At 46.3% G+C, this 8,851-nt stretch overlaps 1 pseudogene; it reads left to right on the forward strand.

The window, feature by feature from the left end:
• The first annotated feature begins 592 nt into the window (after positions 1 to 592).
• LOC101136800 (protein bicaudal D homolog 2-like) lies at positions 593 to 4,274 on the forward strand (annotated as a pseudogene).
• The last annotated feature ends 4,577 nt before the right edge of the window (positions 4,275 to 8,851 follow it).

Raw genomic sequence — 8,851 nt, forward strand, 5'->3', positions numbered from 1 at the left:
TTTTCCTGCAAAAAGTTGTTGAGATGCTTGCAGAAGTGACAGTTGGCGAGAGGCCAGGTGAATATGGCAAATGAGGCAAAACTTCGTAGCCCAGTTCATTCAACTTTTGAAGTGTTGGTGGTGAGACGTGCGGTGAGGCATTGTCGTGGAGAATTGGGTCCTTTCTGTTGACCAATGCCAACTGCAGGCATTGCATTCTCAGAGCAACTCATTGATTTGCTGAGCATTCTTCTCAGATGTAATGGTTTTGCTGGGATTCAAAAAGCTGTAGTGGATCAGAGCAGCAGCAGACCACCAAACAGTGACCATGACTTTTTTTTTTGGTGCAAGTTTGGCTTTAGGAAGTGCTTTGGAGCTTCTTGTCAGTCCAACCACTGAGCTGGTTGTTGCCAGTTGTCATATAAAATCCACTTTTAATCACACATCACAATCCAATTGAGAAATGATTCATTGTTGTTGAGTAGAATAAGAAAAGACAACACTTCAAAACGGTGATTTTTTTAGATTTTTGGTCAGCTCATGAGGCACCCACTTACTGAGTTTTTTCACCTTTCCAATTGGCTTCAAATACCGAATGACCAAAGAATGGTCGATGTCGAGTTCTTCAGCAACTTCTCGTGTAGTTGTAAGAGGATCAGCTTCAGTGATTGCTCTCAATTGGTCGTTGTTAACTCCCCATGGCTGGCCACTATGCTCCTCATCTTCAGGGCTCTCATCTCCTTTGCAAAACTTCTTGAACCACTACTGCACTGTATGTTCGTTAGCAGTTCCTGGGCCAAATGTGTTGTCGACGTTACAAGTTGTCTCCACTGCTTTATAACCCATTTTGAACCTGCAAGGTGTGGCAGACAGCCCAGGACAACGAGAGGGACTGCAACATCATGGATGGTGACTACTACGAGGTGGACATCAATAGGCAAGATCCTGGCCTGCAGGTACCATGTGGCTGTGGCATTGCCGAGGCTGGCAAGCTCCAAGAGCAGCTCAGGGCACTGCGCAGCAGGCATGAGGCCCGCGAGACCCAGCACGCTGAGGAGAGGGCCTATACAAGGCCAAAGTCCAGGCGCTCACCGCGGAGGTCTCCCTGCTGGAGAAGGCCAGCTGCCAGCGCTGGCCCAGCTGGAGAAGTTGCTGAAAGTGAGCAACATTGCCGGTGAGACGCAGGGCCAGCCTGAGTGTGGCCCAGGATGAGCTGGTGATCTTCAGTGAGGAGCTGGCCAACCTCTACCATCACGTGTGCATGTGAAACAACTGGAGGCCCAGCTCTGTCATGGGGGACTACTACCTGAGGACCAGGGCGGGGCCAGCTGCACCAGCCCCACGGGCAACTCCTCCATCCTCCTACCCAAGGGGCTGCTGGCTACAGAGGCAGGCCAAGCACACAGCAGGACCAGGGACATCAGCCCTTCACGTAGCCCCTTGCTGCCATCACCCCTGGGTGACCCATGCTGGGAGCCCATGAATATCTACCACCTGATTCGTATCATCAATATCTACCACCTGATTCGTATCATCCGCCACCAGATCAAGCACCTGCAGGCAGCTGTGAGCCACAGAATGGAGCTGTTGTGGCGGCGCATCGCCTCGCAAGAGCTGGGCCCAACCACGGACAAGTTCAAGGAGGCTCTCGTGGAAAAGATCCTCAAGTTGAAGTCGCTGCTCAGCACCAAGTGGGAGCAGCTCACCAGGCTGCGCACTGTGCTGCAGGCCAGCCAGCAGGCAGCCAAGGTGGCCCTCTCCAAGCTGAAGGGCAAGTAGGAGAAGAAGAAGACCATGGTTACCAAGACCAGGATGAAGCTCTGCAATGAGCTCCAGGTGCTCGCCTCTGAGGAGGACGTGGCCACCTTCTCCTCAATGTGCACCAGTTTGCCACCAGGTGAAATGAGTACATCACAGCTGGAGGAGACGCAGCAGCAGCTGTCAGCTGCAGAGGATGAGAAGGCACTGAACTCACTGCTGTTCATGGTCATCCTGCGGAAGCTGGCACTGACCCAGTGGCTGGAGCTGCTCAAGCTGGACCACACAGACCTGGTGTGACCCCACCAAAGCTGCCCGCAAGGCCAAGCTGGCCACCCCAAGCTTATGTTATGCCTGCGCCTGCGCCAGTGACAGGGCCAAGGGCACTGGGCTGACCAACCAGGTGTTCCACATTATAGGTGTAAGCCACCGTGCCTGGCCCATTCCCCGAGTTTTTAATGGGAGGGAAAAAAAGCTTTAATGTTGGCCAGAGTGATGGCTCATGCCTGTAATCCCAACACTTTGTAAGGCCGAGGCAGGAGGATGGCTTGAGCTCAGGAGTTGGAGACCAGCCTGGGCAACATAGTGAGACTGAGACCGTATCTCTACAAAAAAGTAGCAGGACATGGTGGCATGCACCCATGGTCCCAGCTTCTTGGGAGGCTGAGGTGGGAGGATCACTTGAGCCCTGCAAATCAAGATTGCAGTGAGTCATCAACACGCCACTGCACTCAGCCTGGGCAATAGAGTGAAAAAAAAGCTTTAATGTTGAGCATGTCGAAAGCTGCTGCGTGGAAAGGCCTCTGTACAGGCTGAAGATCCTTCCCTGGCTGCCAGGCTTGCCAAGAGCCCTCTAGAAACGCGGGGCTCTCTGTTACATGGGGCTCTTTGTTACAATGTTCTTTTTTTATCTGATCAACCTGTGCACTTTTGATATTTTGATACTGTATTTGCTTCCTTAATTCCTCATGCACTGACAGTCTCAGATGCTGTGGTCTATGCTCATGGGCCTGTCGCTGCCTGCCCAGCTCCCTCTGTGTTGGTCTGGTGTCAGCACTAGGCAGAGCTGTGTGCTCTTAGCATGTAGCTCTAGACTGTGGAGATTAGGGCTTTGACCAGAGAATTCACCAGAGAAGGCATCCAGGCCTGAGTTTTTCTTTGTGCAAAATTTTTGTATTACAAATTCAATTTCTTGTTATAGGTCTATTCAGATTTTCTATTTATTTTTTATTTTTATTTTTTATTTTACTTATTATTATTATTTTGAGGTGGCGTCTCACTCTGTTGCCCAGGATGGAGTGCAATGGCGCAGTCTTGGCTCACTGCAACCTCCACCTCCCAGGTTCAAGTAATTCTCCTGCCTCAGCCTCCCAAGTAGCTGGGATTACAGACATGCACAATGACACCACTCTAATTTTTGTATTTTTAGTAGAGACTGGCTGGTCTTGAACTCTTGACCTCAGGTGATCCGACTGCCTCGGCCTCCCAAAGTGCTGGGACTACAGGCGTGAGCCACTGCACCCAGCCTTTTTTTTTTTTTTTTTTTTTTGGTGAGATGAAGTCTCACTCTGTCACCCAGGCTGGATGGAGTACAGTAGTGCAATCTCGGCTCACCGCAACCCACACCTCCCGGGTTCAAGCAATTCTTGTGTCTCAGCCTCCCGAGTAGCTGGGATTACAGGTGTGTGCCACCACGCCTGACTAATTTGTTGTATTTTTAGTAGGGACGGGGTTTCGCCATGTTGGCCAGGCTGGTCTCAAATTCCTGACCTCATGTGATCAGCCCACCTCAGCCTCCCAAAGGTGGGATTACAGATGTGAGCCACCATGCCCAGCCGGATTTCTTATTTATTTTTGAATCAATGATTGATGAGAAGCAATTGGCATTGGGTCAGAATTATAAATGAAAAAAAAAAATTTTTTTTTTTTTTTGGAGACAGAGTCTCACTCTGTTGCCCAGGCTGGAGTATAGTGGGACGATCTTGGCTCACTGCAGCCTCCGCCTCCTGGGTTCAAGCTATTCTCATGCCTCAGCCTCCCAAGTAGCTGGGACTATAGGTACCCGCCACCACGCCCGGCTAATAGGGTTTCACCATGTTTCCCAGGCTGGTCTTGAACTCCTGAGCTCAGGCATTCCACCCACCTCAGTCTCCCAAAGTGCTAGGATTATAGGTGTGAGCCACCATGCCTGGCCAAAATGAACATATTTTTTGATTCAGCTGTTCCAATCCCAATAACTTATTTCAGTTATATGTTGCTATATGCTAAAGTTCAGTGGCATAAAACAATAACCATGTTATTATGCTCACAGATTCTGTGGTTCAATAAGGGAAGTAACTCAAATGACAGAGGCTTGGAGTCACTAGCATCTGACTTGAGATGACTTGAAGATCAGGGCTTTCCAAAGGTTGCTTACATGTAGTCTTTCTATGTGATAGGCTTCTCATAGCATGGTGACTGGATTCCAAAAGGTAGCCCTCCAACAGGGAGCTGCCAGAGAGCAGGTGTTCTATGAAGACCAGATGGAAGTTGCATGACCTTTTATGACCTAGAATGATGTCTCCCATAGTCCATTATTTGAAGCAGTTACTAGTTCCAAAGAGCATGTGAAGTGGGAGATATTGTTGCAGACATTTCTGGAAAATACAATCTGTCAGACTTTTTACACGAATACTTGTATTTGTTAAGTGTGAAAAGGGGGGGCAGAACAATAATTACAGCAATCTCATTCGCAGAGTTTTACAATGTGTACATATGGGCAGGTGCAAATGCATACAGAGAGAACCAGAAAGTAATGGGATTTTCTTTTTTCTTTTTTGAGACCGAGTTTCGCTCTTGTTGCCCAGGCTGGAGTGCAATGGTGCGATCTCAGCTCACTGCAACCTCTACCTCCTGTGTGCGAGCCAGGGAAGAAAGAAAGAGGGAGAGAGGGAGGGAGGGAGAGAAGGAAGGAAGGAAGGAAGGAAGGGAAAAAGAGATGAAAGAAAGAAAGAGAGAAGGAAAGAAAGAGAAAGAAAGAAAGAATGAATGAAGGAAGGAGAAAAGAAAACAGAAAAGAAAGGAAAAGGAGTATGAGGAAACATATGGGCATTGTGGAGATGTTCTTTCTTTTCTTCTTTTTAATCAGCCATATGCTAAGAAAATGTTGTAACTGAATATTAGTTGTGGTGGCTACGTGTTCATCTGTCAAAATATTGTACCATGCGCTTAAGATGGGTAAACTTATTGTATGTAAATTACACCTAAAGAAGGCTGATTTTAAAATTATCAAAATATCAATGTTGAAAACATCAGTTCTCAAGAAATAATATAAGCTATGGATGCCTTCAAATTCCCAAGAAAAGAAAAATTTAAGGCAACATATATGTAAGTATGAATCTACACAATGCCATTAATTAAGGTCCAGGGATTAGAAACACAGGGGTTTGACCCAGGAAGGTGGTGGGTTAGGGAGGACAAAAAAAAAAACAAAAAAAAAAAACAACAAAGAAACACAGGGGTTTTCAGAGAGATGTGAGACACACAAGGAGAAATCTTCTAGAACCTACAATCCAAAGTGCTTTATGGTCGGGGGTGGGTGAGCTTGAAAAAAAAAATGCTCTATGAAGGCGATGTAGTGGGAGTTATTCCATGGTTGGCATTTGCCAAATTTATAAACCTAGCAAGTAGAGTGAATTTCACAAGATTCAAGGAAACAAAGCTTATGGATGTAGATTTACAAACGTCTTAGTTGCCAATTGACATACAAAATGAAAAACCAGAGTCTTGCTATTTAGGATAAAACATCAAGTTTTTGTTTTTAGAGATGGGTTCCCACTATGTTACCTAAGCCGGACTCCAATTCTTGGGCTCAAGCGATCCTCCTGAGTAGCTAGGACTATAGGTGCAAGTCACTGTACCTGGCAAGAGTGAGTCGGGGGTCAAAAGCTTACTGCACCCCGTAGGAATCCCACCCAAGGACTAACCAGGCCTGAGCTTGCTTAGCTTCTGAGTTCAGGTGCATTCAGGGTGGTAGGGCTATAGACTGGTTTTGATTTGGTTGGTCTTTGTTAACAAAAAGCCCAAGGGACCCTTTTTATGCTCACTTTTCTTCCTTCAGTATTGTATGCCTGGGAATTCTGCTTCTAGCTATGGTAGGATCACTTATTCCAACAAACCCTCTCACTAAAAATAACTAGAAAACCTGGACAAAATGTAAAATACTTAAGTTAAAAAACCCCAAGCAGTTACCAAGGCAGTGATGACTTGAGGGGCTAAGATCCCTGAGAAAGGAAAAGGGCGGTCCAAAGGGATCAACTCTTCAAAGTATTGGGAGAATTTACAAGTGGCAGCTGAGAGCTGACTGGCTATAAATTGGAGGTTTGTAGTTCCCATGACTTCCTCTTTGGGTTCAGTAATTTGGTAGAAAAGCTCACAGGACTCAGGAAAGCAGTTTACTTCTGGATTACCAGTTTATTATAAAGGATACAACTCAAGAACAGCCAGGTGGAAGAGCTGCCTAGGGCAAGGTACCAGGGAGGTGCGTGGGCTTCCAGGCCATCTCCAGATTTCACCATGTTGCCCAGTCAGGTCTTGAATTCCTAAACTCAAGCAATCTGCCTGCCTTGGCATCCCAAAGTATTGAGATTACAGGTGTGAGCCACTACCCCCAGGTGAATTGCTTGAGCCCATGAATTCAAGTCCCAAGTAGCTGGGACTACAGAAGCATGCCACCACACTTAACTATTTTTTAACTTTTTGCAGACAGCATCTCCCTATATTGCCCAAGCTGGTTTCGAACTCCTGGGCTCAAGCAATGTTTTGGGTTCCCAAAGTGTTGGGATTATAGGCATGAGCCACTGCATCTGGGCAGTGAACGTTTTTTTTGGAGATGGGGTCTCACTGTGTCACCCAGGCTGGAATGCGGTAGCATGGTCCCAGCTCACTGCAACCTCCGCCTCCCAGGCTCAAGCAATCCTCCCACCTCAGCCCCACCAAATAGCTGAGACTACAGGTGCATGCCACCATACCCAGCTAATTTTTCTTTTTTCCTTTTTTTTTTTTTTGAAACAGTTTTGCTCATTTTTCAGGCTGGAGTGCAATGGCATGATCTCAGCTCACTGCAACCTCCACCTCCCAGATTCAAGCAATTCTCCTGCCTCAGTCTCCCGAGTAGCTGGGATTACAGGTATGTGCCACCACACCTGGCTAGTATTTTTTATAGTTTTAGTAGAGACAGGGTTTCTCCATGTTGGTCAGGCTGGTCTCGAACTCCAGCTAATTTTCTATCTTTTGTAGAGATGGGGTTTCGCCATGTTGCCCAGGCTGGTCTTGAACTCCTGGACTTAAGCAATCAGTCTACCTCAGCCTCCCAAAGTGCTGGGATTACAGGAAAGAGCCACTGCGCCCCACCCCAGTAAAAACTCTTAGGAGTAGGGGTGGGGGGAAGCAAAGAAGAGGATGTAGAGAGTCGACAAGGGAGGGTATTGCAATTTTAAGTAATGCAGTCAGAGGATACTTCACTGAAACAAACTCTTGAATGACAGGAGGAGAATGTGGATATCTAAGAGGATGGACTATACTTGGTGAGGCTATAGTGCTGCATGTGGGGGAAAAGTAGCCACGTGGTCAGGAAAGTGGAGTGGCACAGGAGATATTGTAGACCTTTTTAAAGGTGACTGTAAATACTTTGGTAAAACTGACATGGAAGTCATTGGAGGATTTTTTTTCCATTTTCTCCCCAAAAGCAGGATCTGAAGCCATTGAAGATTTTCCCCCTTGTTTCTTTTTCAATAGTTTTGGGGTAACAGGTGGTTTTTGATTACATAGGTAAGTTATTTAGTGGTAATTTAAGATTTTGGGGCACCCCGTCATCCAAGCAGTGTATACTGTACCCAATGTGGTCTTTTATCCTTCACCTCCCTCCCACCCTTCCCCAAGTCCCAAAAGTCCATTATATTATTCTTATGCCTTTCCGTCCTCATAGCTTAGCTCCCACTTACAAATGAAAACATACAGTATTTGGTTCTCCATTCCTGAGTTACTTTACTTAGAATAATGGTCTCCAGCTCCATCCAGGTTGCTGTGAATACCATATTTTGTTCCTTTTTATGGCTGAGTAGCATTCCCTGGTGTATACATACTTTTTTTTGTGACACAGCCCTCAGGAGGTCCTGAGAACATGTGCCTGATATACCACATTTTCTTTATCCAGTCATTGGTTGATGGGCATTTAGGCTGGTTCCGTTATTTTTGCAATTGCAAATCATGCTGCTGTACAATCTTTTTCATATAATGACTTCCTCTGGGTAGATACCCAGTAGTCAGATTGCTGGATGAAATGGAGATTTTGACATGAGTGATACAATAGTTTTAACAGGCTTACTCTGGCTACTATGTTAATAGATTGGGGATAGGTAGGGTGGGTGAACTGACTGCCTTGATGGCCCAAATTCTCCACCTCTTTTGCCCTACAACCCTGCAGTACCATGATTCTGGATGGAGCTGTGTGACTTCTCTAACAAATGGGATGTTAGCAAATTTGCTCTGGACACCATTCCTGAGGAACAAGCCTCAAAGCCTGGAAGTAACTGCCTACCTTTTAAACCTAAGAAAATATAGGCCCTTAAGGTCTGGTTTGTCAATCCAATCTAACACATTTTAGTCAAACACGTAACTAATGTACTTTTGATTCTCATTGGTACAAATGATTACCCACACCACCACTTACAATGGCAATTTACATTAACACAAAATTTAGGATTCAGGCCAGATGCCATGGCTGAGGCTTGTAATCCCAGCATCTGGGAGGACGAAGCGGGTGGATCACTTGAGGCCAGGAGTTCAAGACTGGCCTGGCCAACATGGTGAAACCCGGTCTCTACTAAAAAACACAAAAATCAGCCAGGCATGGTGGCTGACATCTGTAATCCTGGCTACTCAGGAGGCTGAGGTTCAAGAATTGCTTGAACCTGGGAGGCAGATGTTGCAGTGAGCTGAGATCACGACACTGCACTCCAGCCTGAGCAATAGAGCGAGACTCTGTCTGCTTACAATCTCTGAGGCCTAATTGCATTTTTTTTTTTTTTTTTTGAGACAGTCTCATTCTATTACTCAGGCTGGAGTACAGTGGTGC

The sequence above is a fragment of the Gorilla gorilla genome, chromosome 11 (genome assembly GCF_029281585.2).
Source record: "Gorilla gorilla gorilla isolate KB3781 chromosome 11, NHGRI_mGorGor1-v2.1_pri, whole genome shotgun sequence".
NCBI classification, from domain to species: Eukaryota; Metazoa; Chordata; class Mammalia; order Primates; family Hominidae; genus Gorilla; species Gorilla gorilla.